The 20,404-nt window shown below is 39.3% G+C and overlaps 1 long non-coding RNA gene across 3 annotated transcripts in view; it reads right to left on the bottom strand.

Annotated features, from left to right (window-relative positions):
• LOC110343432 overlaps positions 1–20,404 on the bottom strand; it is a 134,262-nt gene that overhangs the window by 9,810 nt on the left and 104,048 nt on the right. For 2 of the 3 annotated variants that reach the window (XR_002385702.2, XR_002385701.2), the window contains 3 exons: positions 8,238–8,594; positions 6,432–6,699; positions 1,413–1,501 (listed from right to left, as the gene is read on the bottom strand). This is a non-coding gene — a long non-coding RNA (uncharacterized LOC110343432). The remainder of the gene's footprint in view (positions 1–1,412; positions 1,502–6,431; positions 6,700–8,237; positions 8,595–20,404) is intronic. The other variant, XR_002385704.2, reaches the window with a different exon arrangement.

Below are 20,404 nucleotides of genomic sequence, written 5' to 3'. Positions count from 1 at the left end.
CATCCCTCACTAAGATGGGTCTGCTTTGAGGAAGCAACTCTCTAAGATGACATTTCTAAATCTCTGAACTTCATACGGTCTACTCTTCTCTGTGTTTCCCAGCTTCCATGAGGTAAGTATTTTTGTTTAACTACTACTTCCAAGAGTACTTTTTTGCTCCCTACTGCTCATGTGACCTTGGCAACCATGAGCCAAGATACCTGTTGCTTTTTTTTTCTTCTGTGAGTTGATTTACTCAACTAACATGAAGTTTAAGAGATGCAAAGAGAATATCATGAGGTTCTACTCCATCCTCCTCTTGAGTATGTCACGTCTGCCCAAGGTCTCTGTAACTTTACTAGAGGTGGCCATCTAAACCACAGAGTAACATACCATGTGCATCTCACCAAACACACTTCAAGGCTCTCTTTGAGTCCATTCCCTATCCAGAGGCATTATTACACAGCCTTTAAATTTTTGGAAACCTCCATCTTACAGGACTAACAAGCTTTTCTATAGGGTATTAATGTTTCTATATCATGACCATTTAAAATCTCAACACCAACATAAAGAAGTGGTTGTTATACTTTTAAATAATGTCCATTGCAAACTCAATTTTCAAATGACTATGTAAAGTATTTTTATGTGTTTGCTGTTAGGGGACTCAGGACCAATGCTTTTTCTTACTTATAAGCAGTTTAGAGTAGTTTCCATTATATTGTGTCATTTACCAGTCATACCTCTTCTACAGAAGGAAATGCATAGGTTCTCTGGTATATGAACATCTCAGGCAAGGAAACATTTGAAATTATAATAACAGTGTTATGGTGTTGTCCAAGTTTGCTTTTTGTTACTGTGATAAACACCGTGACCAAAAGCAGCTTGAGGAAAGAAAAAAGTTCACTTTCTCTTGTACTTCTAGGTCACAGTGCGCCATCGAGAGACATCAAGGCAAGAACTCAGACATTGACCATGGCTGAACTTTGCTTACTGGATTGTCTTCATGCTCATCTCCCTTTTGTATATAGCCAGGCTCACTTGGGAGGAGATGGCACAGCTTAGAGTAAGTCGGGCTCTCCCTCAACAATCAACATTCCAGACGATCTCTTACAGACATAGCCACAGACCAATCTGATTGGGCAGTCCCCTACTTGAGACTCCCTCAGATGACTCTGGATTGTGTCAAGCTGACACGTTAAGCCAACTAGGCTAGTGGTACTCTGCAAAATTACAGATATGCTTCAAAGATCCAGAAAGAAATATATCAACTCATGGTAAAAAGAGTGGGGTTAGAAGATGAGTTAGAGATTAATAATGGCATTCCCTAACAGCTGACACTGCTCACCCCCAGGAGAAGGATGCATTTAAAATATATCTTTCACAGCCAGGGAAGTCTCCAGTGTCTAGTGCTTTCATAAGAAGATGCCACTTACCTTCCAGTGCAGTCTTGGAATGTATGGTGTCAAAGAGGAAAGCTTCTCTGTGCACAACAACATTTAAGAAGATCAAAGGGAGATGATTCCTGAAGTGAAAAAGCAGGAAGAATGTTGAGTGGTCAGCCAGCACGTGCCACCAATGCTTCCCTTCTTGCTGATTTCTCCATCTGCCTAGATTAAGCCAAACATCTTCCATATAGGTGGTGACTTCCGGGGTCCACATGTGACCTCTTTTTCTTGGCCAATATAAATGTTAATAAAGTAATATGCAAATTGGATACATCCCCTAGATCTTGTCTTTATGATGTCTGCCAAAACATGCAAACTGCATTAGGGGTAAATGCTGTTCCTATTCTTCATTCCAGAGTGTTCCCCTCATTTGGCATAATCGATTTGTTGTTAATAAAGGGCCTGTCATAGCCAACTTGTGTTTTGTTAGTCGACAACCAGGTCCATGCCAGGGTAAACTTGCTTTGTAAATAATCATGACCCATCCAAGGGGCACAGAGGCAAGCCAGCACTTAGTCATTTTGAATGACCTGTTTGCACAGTTAACTTCCCTCCTGCTGGGGAAAGGTTACAAATTTTCCACAGTGATTTTGAATTTCTTTTTATCCCTTGTTTTATTTTGCATGGGAGAAACTGTTTCTTTTTAATGAAGCTCCAAAGAAAACAGAAAAATAAAAAAGAGCTCAATTATTGATCAGCATTTCTGATGTTAGAATAGGAAAGTGACTTTCACAGATTGCTTCTGAGGTGATTTTAATTGATTGAGTCATTATTTTCTCAAGCACAAAGGAAAATTCTGGGAACGCTCCACTTTGCCTTTCAAGACTAGGGTGAGAAGCTGTGTTGGACTATTCTCTTTCAGTTTAGTTGAAAAGCATAGCAGAAAGGTTTTCTTTCAAAATATTTGTTTTTAGCTTTTCCTTAAAAAAATGTGTTTAAACAAATGCCAAGCCCCACTTCTAGGAGTGAATTTATTACAAAGAGCAATGAACAACCACAAACGGGTACCTAGTGCTTGAGCTTCTCATGTCCTCAGGACAAGGTGGTGTTTATGGCAGAGTGAACTGGAGCATTTTGCACGCAGACACCAAGTCTGCTTAAGACCACTATCTTTCCTGTTTCCAAAGAAATTCCACCTGAGCCACATCCCCATTTCAGAAAACATCAGCTGAAGAAAAGGGAAAAGTTCCACTCATTGTGTCTGTGCTTAGAGCTTTACAGTATGACTGCTCATGGAGCAGGCTTCCACACAGTGAGAAGAATGTTTCTCACTGATTTACTATAGGGTTTGGTGCGACCAAGTTTCTAAAGCGCTGTAGACTGAGAATATGATTTGGCTGCCAACTGATTCAAAAGTCGGTTTAGCTGAACGGAAAATGCTAGATGCTCTCAGTGTCCTTTAGCGTGCTTAAAAAGTCTGCTTTTTCCCCAACATTTTCTTCTGACATGTAATAAAAAAATGACTAACTTCATTTTATCCCAGGAACTTCCTAAGTGAAATCATTTTCCTCTGGAAAGTTTCAGGTGTGAAGTTTCATATCATTCCTAGCTGGTGTCTTTTATTTTCTTTTCATTCTGGTAAAGTTTCTTAAATCTTTGATTAGAAAGAAATCCTTCCCCTTTCCTATTTCTTTTTCTTTGTCAAGATGCACCTGAGGAGAACAACACCATTTCCTCTCACCTTTTATAGACCCTAGCTTCCTTCTCCGTTCCCTGTTCCTGCATTGTCTGCTACACTAACTTAGAGAAAGAATCATTCATGTTGACCTGGACTCTCTGCTTTGTTTTTTCTTCCACATGTCCCAAATAACATTAATATTTTAGAAACCTAAAATGTCCTGGTTTCACACTTAAATATGTTTTATCATGTATTGACATTTCAAGGCCTTTTTTGTGTGTGTGTATTTATTATGCTTTCTTGAGATGTGTGTCTGTACACAGACAGAAACGCATACACACACACATGCATAAATGCATACACACACAGACACTCACAACCTTCTGACAGAGACTGTATGCCCTTGCCCTCTTTTTTATTTTTAATAGATTTTATTTAAATTAGAAACAATCTTATTTTATATTACAATCCCAGTTCCCTCTCCATCCCATGCCCCCCACTGAACCCCCTATCTCTTACCCCATCCACTCCCCAGGGAGGGTAAGGTCTTCCATGAGGGATCATCAAACTCTGTTAAGTCATTTGGGGAAGGGCCTAGGCTAAGAAAGTATCCATCCTTGGGAAATGGGCTCCCAAAGTTTGTTCATGTACTAGGGATATATCCTGGTTTCATTTACAGATGTCTCATAGACTGCCCAGGCCTCCTAGCTGACACCCACGTTCAAGGGGTCTGGTTTGGTTCTATGTTGGTTCCCCAGCTGTCAGTCAGCCTTGGGTACATGAGTTCCCATTTGCTGACGTCAGCTGTTTCGGGGGTTTCCCAGCATGGTCTTGACCCCTTGGTTTACTACTCCTCTCTCTCTGAAAATGAATTTTAGGAGTTTGGCATAAGTGCTTGGCTGTGGGTGTCTGCTTCTACTTCCATCAGCTACTAGACGAAGGCTCTAGGATGGCATTTAAGGTGGTCATCAATCCCATTATCATGGAAGTGTATTTAAGGTAGCATTTCCACTATAACTTAGGGTCCTAGTTGGGGACATACTTTTGGATATCTGTACAATTCCCTAGTGTCAGATTTCTCTTTAAACCTATAGTGGCTCCCTCTATTGATGTGTCTCTTTTCTTGCTCTCTTCTATTCCTCTCCCCACTCAACCTTCCTGCTCCCCCATGTTCTCCCCATTCCTCTCCTCTTTCTCCTACATCCTTCAACTCCCCCCATGCTCCCCATTTGTTCAGGAGTTCCTGTCACTTTCCCCTTCTCTGGGGGCCATGCATGTCTCTCTTAGGGTCCTCCTTGTTTCCTAGCTTCTCTGGAGACGTGGATTGTAGGCTGGTAATCCTTTGCTCTATGTCTAATATCCATATATGAGTGAGTACATACCATGTTTCTCTTTCTGTGACTGGGTCACCTCACTTAGGATGGTTTCTTCTAGTTCCATCCATTTGCCTGCAAATTTCAAGATTCCACATCTCCCTCCCCCACCCCCGAACAGTACTCCATTGTGTAAACGTGCAATACTTTCTGTAGCCATTCTTTGGTAACGGAGCATCTAGGCTGCTTCCAGTTTCTATTACAAATAATGCTGCTATGAACATAGTTGAACAGATATCCTTGTTGTATGTAAGTGCATTCTTTGGGTATATGCCTAAGAGTGGAATTTCTGGATCTTGAGGTAGACTGGTTCCCGTTCTGGAGAAACTACCATACTGATTTCAAAAGTGGCTATACAAGTTTGCACTCCTATCTGCAATGGATTAGCGTTCCCGTTTCTCCACTTCCTCTCAAACATAAACTGTTATTGGTGGTTTTGATTTTAGCTATTGTTATGTATAAGATGATAACTCAGAGTTGTTTTGATTTGCATTTCTCTGATGGCTAAGGAATTTGAGCATTTTCTTAAGTGTCTTTTCCCATTTTAGATTCCTCTGTTGAGATTTCCATTTAGTATGATACCCCACTTTTTAATTGAATTATTTGGTGTTTTGGTGACTAGCTTCTTGAGTTCTTTGTATATTCTGGAAATCAACCCTCTGTCTGATGTGGGGTTGGTGAAGATCTTTGCCCATTCTATGGGCTGCAATTTAGCCTTGTTGACTGTGTGTTTTGCTTTACAGAAGCTTCTCAGTTTAATGAGGTCTCATTCATTAACTTTCAATCTCAGTGTTTTTGCTACTGGCTTTATGTTCAGGAAGTGGTCTCCTGTGCAAATTCTTTCAAGGGTACCTTCCAATTTCTCTTCTGAGAGGCTCAGTGTAGCTGGATTTATGTTGAGGTTTTTGATCCATTTGAACTTAAGTTTTGTTCATGCCATCTTCTGTATGTCCTCATCCAGTTCTGCCAGCACCATTATGTGAAAGATGCTTTCTTTTTTTCCATTGAATAGCTTTGGCTTCTTTGTCAAAGATCAGGTGTTCATAGGTGTGTGGTTAATATCATAGTCTTCAATTCAATTCCATGGGCTCACCTGCTTGTTTTTATGCCAATAGCTTGCTTGCCCTTTGAAGTAAAAATGAAAACCCTCCCACAGGATGCAGGGGGTGAACTGTCCTTGGTTGATCGCATAGGACTGTGCTCCTATTGTCATGGCAATACCCAGTCCTGTCAATACAAGAATGGCTTTTGCTTACCTTGAACAATAAGCTATTCAAAGAGACATGCCTTCTCTCCTAAGAAACAGTTAATCCCTTCCAAGTTCAGGATGTTTTTGTGTGTTGACCTTGAGTAGAGAAGTCTGCTCCTAGGTGAGTGTGTCAGTCTTGCATTCCTATGAGGTTAACCCACTTTCTTCTTTTGCAATAAATTTAATCTTTTTACTGACTGATCTCTTCTATTACTTTACATCAAGATAAGGATTAGTGAATTCCTGAAGAAGATAGGCTTGGAAATCAAGTGTGACTAAGGAAATAATGAAGTCAAGAGTTTTAGCCATCATTCACAAGCCTTCCTCCATTTTCAAGTTGTCAGCCCTTATTACTGCTCTTAAGGCTGACACCTTGAAGGTTTGATGGTTTAGGCTTAAAATTGTGATCCCAAAATTACTGCTTCACATATTGCTCATTATACATGCAAAAAACCCTCCGGCCTGATGTCAAGCAGTAAATTTCTATTACAGTAGCCTGAGCTAAAAACAAAGCAAGGCAAAACCACTAGTCTCTAAGAAAACTCTCTGAAAACACTGTGCAGTAGAACGTTGTCCCTCTATACACATTCAGGCAGATGTTATTATTTTGGAGTTGTGTTTAGGGCTTTATATGTCCTGTCATAGTTTGTTCATTCTGGGAACACTGATGAACACCAGTAGACACTACAGAAGAGATGAAATTGTGTCCTGTGTGCCTGTGTCACAGAGAAGAGCTGAGAACAGCTGATCTCCCCACACTGTCTTACCTGCTTCTAAGGTGGTTAATTTTCACCATCCTCTGAAACTGCCTTATGTCCACGAGGCTGGGATCAAATGTGCTGTTCCTGTTGCTCTGTCAGAGCAGGTATGAGGCCATCTTGGTTTTCTGAGGCTCCTCCTCAGTTGCCCATCATAAAGACAAACCTTGATTGACAGAGGCAGCTGTGGATCCCATTCATAGTCATTGGCTCCTTGTTCTTTAGACTCTTTTTGTGGCTAGAATGGCTTTGTTTCAATAAGACCCAGTCAATTTACCTACAATCAAGGACAGAGGGGTATCATATGGACATACAGAAAGAAAAGTTAAAGGTGTTTATAGAGGTGACTTTAGCCTAAAGAGCAGCCTGGAGTGGAGACGATTCTTTTCAGACTCATGGGGAAGTAGTGCAAAATAGAGAGAAAAATAAGATAATTTTTTTCTCTTTAATTTTGGGGCGATTTTGTTCATCTAGTTTTAACAGTTTCATATCTTTGACCATGAATGAAATTCTTGCTACCATCTTGCCCTGATTTGTATGTGTGTGCGTGTTCCTGGATGAGTAAAGGCACATAACCCATTGTGACAGATTTATTGTCTCTATATGGGTGCCTTCAAACTTTAAGCATAGAATATTTAAATAAAATAAAAGTGAAAAAGATAATTTCTGCTGGAGAGTGAGTACAATTTGAAAATAATACTAGATATTGCTACTAAACATAACATACATATATATATAATTGTAAACTTTTATGCATAAATGAACACACTGCTTTGTGTCACTTGTGACACACTAGTTTATGGATACATACGTATCTGTATATTTGCTGTCTTTATTTTCTAGTCTCTCCAGAGATAAATGGTAACTTTTGACAAAGAATTTTTCGTTTAACATTAGAGAAAATTATTCATTACATAAAAACTTTGAAGTGGTTTCAATGTTTGACTTATCCACAACTACAGCTGTTTATCTTCTTATTTAACACTTCAGAAATAAGCTTTTGGTCATTGGATGATACCATATCTTGTGCTATAGAGATGATTTGAGCTTCCTGAATGAAGATCTTGTTGTTTTTAGCAAATACAATTTCTACTGATGTCTACATTCAAAAAAATAACTATATTTGGCTTGTAAAATTTTCTTAATGAAATATTTTATATTTTTGTAAAATACTCTTGTGCATATCAGATCATTTCATTTAGACTTTATATGTGTGTGTGTGTGTGTGTGTGCATGTTCATACACTGAAATCTTTATTTTTTCAGAGTAGTTGTGGGTCTCTCATGTACTTCTATGAGTCAGCAGATATTTACAAATTTCTCTGGAGAAATAAAATTGTGGTTGATATTGTCGCAACATCTACTCAGTTTGTATTAACATATTGATAGCTACAAATGTAATATCTACACACCCATTTAATCTCACTTTTCTTACCCTGAAAGGCAGATATATTGCTTTGTGTGTTGGTAACTGGTATTTTCCATCAACCTCCAAGAACCTGATGTAAGTATTGGAAGATTTCAAAACTATCTTTGAAGAGGATTAGTTACTCTGAGGTTGTATTTCCTGAAAAATGATGGCTAAATCAGCCCCATTATTCAGCAGCTACAAGCTCCTGTGGATGCTTGAAGGATTATAAGGGAAAAAATTGTGGCAGATTTCAAGTATAAGATTCTTTCATCTGAAGCTGGGTTTCCTTGAGCTGAAACAAACACAGTTGGCAATGCTCATGAACTATATGCAATACCCTCAAACTCTGGAGTCCATATCCTAACTCTGAATATCAGCCCATGTTGCATTAAAGTAACAACATACCTGAGGCACTATATAGAGAGTTGGTGTTGGCTAACAGTTCTGGAGGGCTAAGGGCAAGGATCCACTTCTGGCAATGAATGGCTTTCTTGGTCCCCAGATGGGATGGAGCCTCAGATGGCAAGGATGGTACACAGCACAAATGTGTGTCTCTCTCCCTTTGACAGTAAAGCTGCTGACTTTGCACCAATGTAACTAATTCACAAGGTCTCGGCTCCATATAACACAGCCAGGACAAGTTTCTAGTCAGTTAATACTTCATAGTGAATGCTAAAATCCAGCACACAAGGTTCAGGGAGATGGTTCCAGGAACGAACGCACTTGTCCCAAAGCTTCACAACCTGCGTTTGAAACCAGGCCCTGTATGGTAGAAGGAGAAAAAGTGGCTTGGGCAAGGTGTTTCCTGACTGCCATACAGGAGCCACAGTACACATGAGCCCCCACAGTGACACAAAAGTATGCACTCCTGCATACACATACAAAATAAGCAAACACACCCATACCTAAATGTAAAAAAAATTAGTGTTCAATACACAGACATTGGAGAGACACACTCAAACCTGACCCAAACAGCATTCTGACCCTGTTGTGGCCCCAAGATTCATGTTCTTCTCAGAATACGAAATGCAAGTTCCCCACTCAGGAAAAATCTTAGGTTCACATATAACTGATTCCAGCTTAAGTCAAAGTCCAAAACCTGAAGTTTTATTGGAGGATCAACAAAGCTTCTTGTGTTTGTGAACCTATAAATTGAAAACAAACTTTCTACTTCCAATGCATGGTAAGAGGCAAGGGTACACATTTCCTCCACAAAATACAAGGATCCAGATGGAGAAATGGTCAAAGCAAGAGCTGAACCCTTAAAGAAGTGACTACATTATATGGCCTATGGTACCCACAGACACTCTGTTAAGGAAGATGCTCACGGCCTATGGTACCCACAGACACTCTGGAAAGAAAGATGCTTACAGTCTATGGTACCCACAGACACTCTGGCAAAGAAGATGCTCTCAAAAGCTGGGGTGCTCTGACCATGAAAATTCACACACCTTCATCCACAAGGCCATTCTTTCTAGCTGACAGTCTGTTCTAGAACTCTGTAGTAACTGTTTCATGATGCATGTAGCTATACAACTCAGGGTCTCTACTGAAGCTTGTCTTCCCTAACTCCATGAGACCTGTATAAATGGGAGTCACTGCTACTTAGTATTTTTGGCCTTACAGTGGCACTGGGATAAAAAGTTTCCACAGTATCACTCATGCCTGCCAAGTCAACAAGACATGGACTCCAAAGTCTACAGCCAATGTAAGCCACACCTGGGACTTTCTTAAAACAGCTATAGCCACGGGATGTGTGAGAGACTGACAACAGGGAAGCCAATACAAAGAGAGTGATGGCCATCAAGTTTTGTATGGTGCTGTGGGTATCTTCCTGAAGTTCTTCTACCCTGAAAGGCTTCCGGTCCTCTGATGGGAAGGGAGGCCTAAGAGCTAGAAGGTTTCTTTCTAACTTTCCCCAAGTAAAGCAAACAGATCTTCTATCTTGGCTAATGTCTTTGGTTAGGGCCCATCCTCTGGTGAGCTTCCTTTGTGCCCTCCCAAGTCAGCCTGTGAGTCTTCTGAATCTTCCCATTTTGCTTCCTTTGCTCCAGAATCTCACAGCAGGCATGGCTGAAAGCAACTGATGCCAGCATTCCGTGCCCAGGAATCATCATTGCTTTGAAGTTCCTTCCTTCACATAGTCATCCTCCTTCAGCTCAGCGGTCTGTAACGGATGACATGCAATCTGCAGGAAGACTGGATGCCTGCAAGTCAGTGGTGTGCTAGGGAAGACCCTAGCTTTACAGTATCTGGCAATTATCTGGCCATGTGCTCTAAGTTCTTCCATCCTCCTGTCCTCCACAGGAGCAGAAGAGACGTCTCTAGACTGAGAAACATTCTTGATCAGCAACGAGATTGCTCACCACACAGATGATCAATATTGACTTGTTTTGTATTAGTATTAAAGTAACAGAGGTGACTGATTTATTAAGAAAGATTTCTTAATTTTTATTTATTTATTTTTTTGTAACAGTTTAGTCCTGAGGCCATGCGGGATTTAACTTCCTCTTTTATCAATTCACCAATCACATAGCTTCTTCCTGGTGATGTTGCCCAATTCTAACTACTTCCCAAAGACTCCCCCACAACACTAAGATAAGTAGATGTCCCTAGTCTCTTGTAAGCTCTCAGCAGTGACTACATCTCAATCCAGGAATCACACAGAACACACTCTAGCCATATGGAGGCCATGGCAAGTATAGCTGTATTTAGAGACAGGGGCTTTAAAGAGAGACCTTTAGAGGATTTTGATAGACCTCTAACCCAACACTGGCTTTTTAAAAGAAGAAGAGTTATGTAATAGAAGTAAACTCCGATATAAGGTCATATGAGGAGAAAGGAAAAGTGCATTATCTGAAAACCAAAGAGAACTCAGTGACAATGACTCCAACTGGACCATCACATCTGCTTTCGACTTCTTGACCCCAGAGCTAGAAGCCAAAGCAATTCTGTTGGCGAATGTCTGAGTTGTAGTCAAATTCACACAGCCAGTGGCTTGATCATTTATATGTGTTCACTACTTCATCCATAAATTGAAGTAATCATTACAACTTCCTGATTTCTTACTAGAAGTAAAGAACACCTTACATATAAACCCCCTCTACATGACAAACCCTCAGTGAATAGGAGCCAGTACCACTGATGGGTGCATCTGAATGTAGACACGGAGGTGTTCTGCACATAACACAAAGAAATGTCAGCTCACTTAGAAATCATTTAACTGTTCTTCCTTCTTCTCTATTTTCTGTGAATCCAGTCATAACATGCCAATTTATTAACATAATAGAAAAGGGCCTGAAACTACTCACACGGGCTCTCTGTGAATCCTACCATTTCATTGACTTGTCACAGCAAACAACACGTTTGCCATTTTAATCCATAGTTCTGTATTTGTATCTGTGGTGTAGCAAGGTGGGAACTAATTAAGTATGAAATTACCTTATATATCTAAAGCGGTGCCCGCTCACCTTTAGGCATTTTGGGAATCCACCTAATGAGTTGTGAGTTTTGCTCCACAGGACAATCGCAGAGCTCATTAATGCTCATTAAAACATAAGTAGTATTCAATGGATTCAGCAAAAACTCACTGTATTTTAATGAGCAGCTGAGTTATCCAATGGTCCAAAACCTGTCATGGAGAAAATCTAACAGCACAAAGAAAGTATGTGCCAGTAAAGACATTGAACACTGTGTGTTTCTGGGTATGGAAACATCTGCAACAAAGGGAGAAACTGCCCCCAAGAAGTTCATTCCATCTTCACAACAAAAAACAAATCTGAGTGGATGACTTGGGAAGAATGTGAAGCAGTAGAGAGGATGATGGGTAATTGCAAATTACAACTTGGCTGGTTTAAGGAAATCCAGGGCCGTGAGAGAGCATATTGACGGGGAGCGAGCATGTGAGGGTGTATCCAGAACAGTGTGACTGTGAGGGACAAGTTGGGAGTACAGTGCCTTCAGTGTGTCCTATAGGATGTGTATTCAGAAGGCAGATACCCAGAGAACAGGAGCAAAGGGCAGGTCATGCCTTCTAGTCATGTTGTTCAGTAAGATCACCAAATACTTGACAAAAGCAATGTAAGAAAGCAAGGTTTTTTATGGTGTTTCGACTCACAGGTTGAGGTATATAGTGCTCCTATGAGGGAAGATCACAGGTTGAGGTATACAGTCCTCCTATGAGGAAGTGAATGAAAAACAAGAACTGTCGCATTTTGTCTGCCTTCAAATGCACTGCTCATTTCCTCTACCATAGTCAGTCCAGAGTTTCGGTCCAAGGACTGGTGCCACACACCTCAGAGTAAGTCCTCTCTCCTCAGCTAAACCTTTGTTAAAACACTTTCAGAGACATGCACAGAAGCTTGTTTCCATGGTGATTCTAAACCAAGTCAAGTTGGCAGCAAAGATTTACCCATCATAGGAAGAATGGGTATGTATAGCTATAACTCTCTTATGCCCAGTTCTCTAGTCTGCTTGGTCTACGGACTGTGGAATTCTGGGCACTTCCCAAGTTCTCACACATTTCCCGACAGACTGAAAATTTAACACCAGTTTTTTTTGTAGTTGAACCCAATTGATCTATAGAGATCAGAGGGGCAACAACTCTCAGATATGTTATTTTATCAAACTCCTGAGCATTTTAAGCAAGTCCATCAACATTCTCCATTGTGTAAATAACTATGTAGATTATCTACACATATACTTTACCTAATAGGAATGCTGAAGGATTCTGGAATAACAAATGCTGGTATTATATGAATGCCACAGAGTACATTATGCAATCTATGAACCTAGAGTTTGAAATTCTACATTGAGTTATTGAGTTACATGTGGAAGCATGGTAGACTCATGTCTACCTGCATTATGTTGCTGACACCTGTGGGAAAGTATTATATTACAATGTCACGACAAATAGAAAGCAAGGACCTTTCCACCCTGTCATATCTTATGAGACCAGATAACTACTGTAGTCATTGTCCATATGAACCTTGACATTTTTTACTTATTTCCCTCAAATTTATTATAATGAGATTGGGAAATATTCTATAATTAACATGAGCTAATAATGGGGTGCTTTGCATGAGTCCTTCTAATTTATAGGATTTTTCCCAAGAGCTCCTCCCAATTTCCAAAGTGCTAAGACTCTGTCAATATTTCTGTTTTGAAAGAATACATCTTGTCTGTACTGAGCTTCATAACCTATTTGGGAGATATACAGGCATTATTTTTGTTTAAATGTGAAATGTTCCTTATAGGGTTTATGTGTTGAAGTTATGGTCCCTAAATGTGGCATCAATCATTTGGATGCAAATTAGATCACTCTGTATGCTGGCATAATCTATCATCTATCTATCTATCTATCTATTATCTGTCTATCATCTATCTATATATATCATTTATCATTTATCTATCTAACAATCATCTATCAATCATCTATTTATCTATCTGTCATCTATCTTAGTATGTATGTAGTAAAAGCTCTTCCATTTACTATAAATCTTCCTATGAATGGTCACTAATTCTTGGAACTCCAGGACACTTTGCATCTCTTTCTAGAAGGGAGCATATAATGCAAACCACAAATATATATATACCAATTTATTAACTGGGGTGCTATGGGGAGACGGACTCATGGATACATGAAAAGATATATTTCATTTAAGAGGCCTTTTTTGCCCAAAGAAGCTGGGGACAGACTACAGGCCGCTTCATACCACATGAACTGGTCTTCACCACCCAAGAAAGCATATAACCTTTACTCTCTCTCTCTCTCTAAATCATCATTTCTGCAGACAAGAAGCCAAGACTAACAACAGGAGCACACCTTTTTGGAAACTATATGTATTATATGTAGCAGATCTGTCTACATAATAGTCTGTCCACAGGGCACAGACTCCGTCTGTGTTTCTCTAACTTTATGCCATTTCTATATAGACCATTCCATCTCTTCTTGTTCTCTGTGGCCTGTTGTAAGATCTTTTGCTTAGTTAACCCTGAAGCCATGTCTAAAACCTGGCTTCTTCTAACACTTTTACTTTAATTCCCATACAGCGGAGTTTACGTTTTCAACTTGCATGAAGAATCCTAAGGGAAATGTAGTCATCCTTAGGGTATTTTATTTTATCAAAAAGGCTCTCACCAATAAGATGATCATGATTGTATCATACAAGGTCCTTGATAAGCTTGACAATTAACACAAATGAGAGATCAAATCTAAATTCAGAATAAATATCTATGGCATGGAAGACAAATTCCTGCTCCCCACCTCCAAAGGCAATCAGTTTTAATGAGCTTTCTTAAGTAGTATAAGACATACTGATCTGCATATATTCATAACAAATAAAGATTTCAGATAGACTTCTGAATTTACATCTTGGGTAAAGTTTGCAGTGTCAGTGTAGCATGGTCTATACTGCGGTTGCATGAACGTCTTGACGCTACATGCATTGAGTAAGGCCTCCATACTTCCTGAGATGATGGAATTGAATGCAGTGACCAGTCTTCTGTAGATTTAAAATACTTACCATGTTGGGATTTACCTGAGATTTAGCCATGCTGAAGTCAGGTGTCCTTTTGAGTGAACTTGTGAAACTTATCCTATGTCTACCATTTGCTTACAGAACAAAATTGTGCTTAGTTTTCAAATAACTATTTATAGCAGAGCACCACAAGGCGTAACTCCTAGAGGAGATAAAATGCCCTTATTTTGCATATTTGTCAAAACATGCAGGATATGTGTTTGTTATACAAAGGTGTTCACTATATGGCGAAACGGGAGGAAGTACGTGCATTGTCATTAATTTGGGATCCAAGCATTTTGGAGAGTTTCCTTTTCTTTTTTGTCACTCTTTTCTTTTTAAATCCATCCTTCCCTGTGTGTGTGTACGTGTGTGTGTGTGTGTGTGTGTGTGTGTGTGTGTGTGTGTGTGTGTACACAATGTGGTGATATCTTGCTTGTACAAATAAAGCTAGTCTGAGGATCAGAGGATGGAGCTTGCAATTAGCTAACCATAGAGGTCTGGAGGTCTGTATAGACAGACAGGAAGTGAGGTGGCTGGGCAGAGACAGGAAGTGATATGGCTAGGCAAACAGAGGATATAAGCAGGAAGAAACAGGAATGCACTTTTTTTTTTGCTGTGAAGTGAATGAGGTAAAAGTGGCTTTGGCTTGCCCCTTCTTCTCTCTGTGCTCTCGGTATTTTCGTCCACATCTACCTCTGTGTTTTTAATATTTGGAACAACTAATAATTCCATTTACACACATGTGAGTTTTCTTACCTAGAGTGTCATGCTATCCTGGACCTAGAATTGCCATCATTGGCGACCTACCTGAAGTGGGTGTTGGGAATGTAATTTTATTTGCTTACAAGAACTCTGCATGATGTTTCACTGCTGAAACATCTCTCAAAAACCAGTTTTGTTTATGAAATTTATAAACATAATGAAAAGTCATTAGTTTCTTTTGCAGCTGTGTCAGAATCAGATGGTAGCTGGGTTATTACAGTTCATATAGGATCCTAGAAAGAGATGCTCTGTTTTTCAGGATATGTCTAATAACAGTGATGAAGACAGGGGATGCCATTTATCATAAAACTTAATTTATAACTTCCTGTCATATGTATTTATCTCTTTTCTTTCCTTCCCTTCTTCCTATTTTCTGTTTTGCTTTCTTTCATTTTGTTAGGCTTACCTCTAATTCACTATAAAGCTGAGGTTGCCCTTGAACTTCTAAAATCCCTGCCTCATTCTAGTGCTGGCCTCTCAACCATGCAACACCACCCCAGTCATGGGCCACACACTTTATTGATTAATTTCAATTTGAAATAATACAATGATATATCATTATCTTTTTAAAAATATATATACAATTTTTATGTTTGTATATTGTATATGTATTGTATATATTTTATATATATTGTATACTTTGTATATTTAAATATATATAAACTTTATTTAAATTAAAAACCATCTCATTTTACATATCAATCCCAGTTTTCTGTCCATCCCATCCTTCCATAACCTTCAATGATCCCCCATCCCATGCCCCATCCACTCCCCAGAAGGGTGAAGCCTTCCATGAGGGATCATTAAAAGCATTTAAGACACTTGGGGCAGGGCTTGGGCCCTCCCCTGTGTTTCTAGTATCCTTCCATGAGGAATGGGTTGCTAAAGTCCATTAGTGCACTAGGGATGATACATCCTGGTTCCACTGCCAGAGGCCCAGTAGACCGCTCAGGCCTCCTAGCCGACACCCATGTTCAGGGGGCCTGGCTTGGTCTTATGTTGGCTCAACAGCTGTCAGACTGGGGTCCATATATTCCCACTTGTGCAGGTCAGCTGTTTCTGTGGGTTTTCTCAGTGTGGTCTTTACCCCTTTGATCATTACTCCTCTCTTTCTGAAACTAGATTCCAGGAGTTTGGCTCAGTGCTAAGTCGTGAATCTCTGCTTCTGCTTCTATCAGCTAGTGGATGAAGGCTCTAGGATGGCATTTAAAGAAGTCATCATTCTCATTATATCAGAAGGACATTTAAGGTAGCCTCTCTACTATTGCTTAGGGTCCTAGATGGGGGTCATCCTTTTGGATCTCTGCATAAATTCCTAGTGCCAGATTTCTCTTTAAACCTATAGTGGCTCCCTCTATTGATTTGTTTCTTTTCTTGCTCTCCTCTATCTTCTCTCCATTTAATCTTTCTGTTCCCTCCTATTCTCTTCATTCCTTCTCTTCTCTCCTCCTCTTTTTCCAACCCCCCTCCCTCCATGATCCCCAATTTTTCAGGGGCTCCTGTCTCTTTCTGCTTCACTGGAGGATTGTGTATGTCTCTCTTATGGTCCTCCTTGTTTCCTAGCTTCTCTTAAGGTATGGATTGTAGACTGGTAATCCTTTTCACTATGTCTAGAATCCACATATAGGTGGGTACATACAATGTTTGTCTTTCTGTAACCTCAGTTGGGATGGTTTCTTCTAGTTCTATCTGTTTGCCTACAAATTACAAGATTCTTCAATGCAAATTCAGTCGCATGAACCTATTAGAAGAGAAATTGGGATGTACCCTTGAAAGAAGAGCCACAGGAGATTGCTTCCTAAACATAATGCCAGTAGGGTAGACACTGAAATTGACAATTAATATATGGGACCTCCTAAAACTGAGAAGCTCCTGTAAGGCAAAAGGCACAGTCAACTAAATGACAGCCCATAGAATGGGAGAAGATCTTCTTCACCAACCCCACATCTGACAGAGGACTGATTTCCAAAATGCACAAAGAACTCAACAAGCTAGTCACCAAAACACCAAATAATTCAACTAAAAATTCATTACAGAACTAAACAGATAATTCTCAACAGAAGAATCTAAAATGGCTAAAAGACACTTAAGAGAATGCACAAATTCCTTAGCCATCAGGGAAATGCAAATCAAAACAACTCTGAGATATCATTTTACACCTGTCAGATTGGCTAAATTAAAAAAAATCAAGGATAGTTTATGTTGGAGAGATTTGAGGAGAAAAGGGAAAACTTCTCCATTCCTGATTGGAATGCAAACTTGTAAAGCTAGAATGTAAATAAGTGTGGCAGTTTATCCAGAAAATCAGAACCAGTCTACCTCAAGATCCAATGATTCCACTCTTAGGCATGTACCCAAAGGATGCACATTCATACAAAAAGTATCTATATTCATAGCAGCATTATTTGTACTAGCCAGAACCTGGAAGCAACCTAGATGCCCTTCAACTGAAGAATGGGTAAAGAAAATGTGGTACATTTACAAAATTGAGTACTACTCAGTTGAAAAAATACACACATTCTTATTTTTAATCCACAGATGAGACATCTTATAGTAAAGGTGGTCTGTCCATCAGCTTGTCTGTTCTAAATGGAATCATTATTCTTGGTTTTAATATTTATATAGTCCCTAACAATTTAGGGACTATATATTCGCTCAAGATTTCCTGACTGGCATCATCACTGGTGTTGTGTTGCTCTTACCAAATATGCAACTCAGTCATCACAGAGAAAGACACTTATGTATCATCATGGATACAGATGACCATTGCCCTTTCAACCTTTCCTGGTACTGAGTATGGAGACCAGCATTGATGGACCCCTCCACATAAGCACTTACCTCACTGAAATATTGACAAAGATGTTTGTGATTCCTGGGCTAGACAGGGAGCTAAATGTTGACAGTTAACATCTTGAGTTAGATCCCTGAGTCTTACATGGTAGAGACAGTGAATAGGCCCCTTCAAGTTGTCCACATGTTCCCTTATATACACACAATAACATGCACACACACACACACACACACACGCGCACACACACGCACACACACACTAAATAAACGTTCAAACATCCTACTCGTCCTGTGCTCTGTGACCCTTAATTAGCCTCCATGGCTCCAGCATTATTGTTTGCCAAATGAAAGCGATAATAGTGTCTATTTATAGAATCCAGAGGGACAAGAGAGAAAGAAGCTGCAAAGACAGTTTGCAATGTCCTACTTTATGTTGTTTAATGGGTTTTAACCAGTTTAGAAACATTGGGTTGTATATGGGTCCATAACACAAAAAATATTTGCTGAAAGCTAATTTGTGTACGATCCAGTCTATAAGGTGATGGTTGAAACCATGAGACCACTTGAGACTTCCATAGAAACGTTGTTAAGAGTTAGAATATTAGGGCTGAGGAATTAACTTTGGAACACATGACAGTGGAAGATTTGACAATCTAATGGAGCGGTTGGCTGGAGATAACACTGATGCCTTTTAAGTTGGAAATTGTATAAAAGCAGATTTTAATGTCTTTGATGCTTCAGATGGGGAAAGGCATTGCGTGTTGACAGGAAATCTTGGATGCGCAGGTCAAGTTTGAAGATTAATAGGAAATAACTGATGGCTCCAGATGCAAAAATGCAGGGTTAGTTTGAGCCCCTTGCATAAATGAAGAAATGAATTGTCCTCAAAACAGTAAGGAAATCACAAAATGAGAGCACAGATAACTCATAGCCCTTTGGAATATAAGACACCATAAGAACAAAATAAATTCTGAAGAAAATTTAGAAATCAAGGAATTTATTGTTATTCATGCATCTTTCAATAACAATGCACTAGAGATGAGTGTCACGATGTTAATATCCACATGAATGAAAAGGCATACCGTGGGCTTACTCTGAAAAAATAAGACACGAGGAAATTTCCAGTGGTCTGTGAGAGGCCAGATCATTAATTAGTTGCACTAGCTTAAATGACTTGGTGTCAGACAAGAGGTTCTTAACAAATTGCTCACTGTACAATGGAATTTAAATGAATTAAATCTCAGATGGTATCTTCATCTCACAAAAAAACTATACAGCAGAAAGGGGTAAATTATATTTAAATAGCCAGACGTTCTTAATATGACCAGAATTATGTAAACTCCAACAACCATCAATTTTCTAGGAATTTTAGTCTCCAAGCTAATTCACAAAATCAAGCACAATATATTTGCAGCTGGCTCAAATCTCTGCTTCTCTTTCACAAGGAGATTTCGTTAAGAAATATACTTGAATTACAGAAAAGTATATCTCACTGAACTAGGCATTGACAAATTTGTGTGGTTGGTTACAGAAAAAAAGAATGTATTTGGCCAATTCCAGCATGATCAGAGGACACTCAGGTCTCTTGCATGATCATGTGGCTCTGTGAAGGCCTAAAGGTTTTGGCTCCACCTTCGGGCACATATTGAAATGATCTATCTCTCTGAACATACTGACTACTTGTGGAATTTAAGCAACAATAACAGTCAAAGTATGGTCTTAATCTCTTTCTACACATCCATGACTTTTTAAAAAAGAATCAACCTCAGGCAAAGTTAATTTTCTGTCCAGAATGCAAAGATTCCTTTGTCTTTAAGCTGATGTGTCCCCAGAACACATGGTGTGAAATGATGGATCTGACAGCTTGGCCCAGCCAACACTACATAATGGGGTAGATTCTTCAAAGTGCCTTTTATAACCATTATACCAATTTTCACCAATCCTCCCGCTGTCTAGGAAAGTACCCACTGAGTCCAAGACACCTGTTAGGACGATGAGGACATTTGGAAGCAAGGATTGCATGCACACAGGGTGGAGAAATTCCAAGTGAAATATTGAATATAAAAGTCTTCATTTACAGTCAGCCTCCAGTTTATTATTTTTACTATTCTTTTCTATATTTTCACTCTATAGTGAACAAATCTGAAAATGATGCCTAAACGTTCTTATAGGCATGGAAAATAATTAAGATACATCGTTAAAAGGATATTGCAAGTTAAGTGGAAATGGCAAATTGCAAACACAAATATATTTTAATATTTGTTAAGGGCAGCAAAGCAGTTCCAAGTAAATTGATTACACCTAAATTACATGACAAGAAAATCTAATAATAAGGAAAAAGAGTTTTAACAAATGAGCTAATGCTGTTTTCATCTTTGAGGAAAAATGTATATATATATATATATATATATATATATGCATATATATATATTTGCTGATGACAATGAACCTTAGCTGGGTAAATTGACTGACCAGCAGTGATGGATGACATACTTTGCT

The sequence above is a fragment of the Mesocricetus auratus genome, unplaced genomic scaffold, assembly GCF_017639785.1.
Source record: "Mesocricetus auratus isolate SY011 unplaced genomic scaffold, BCM_Maur_2.0 Super-Scaffold_100009, whole genome shotgun sequence".
Taxonomy (NCBI): domain Eukaryota; kingdom Metazoa; phylum Chordata; class Mammalia; order Rodentia; family Cricetidae; genus Mesocricetus; species Mesocricetus auratus.
Note: the sequence above shows the minus strand (reverse complement) of the source record. Positions and strands in the feature narration are given on the sequence as shown.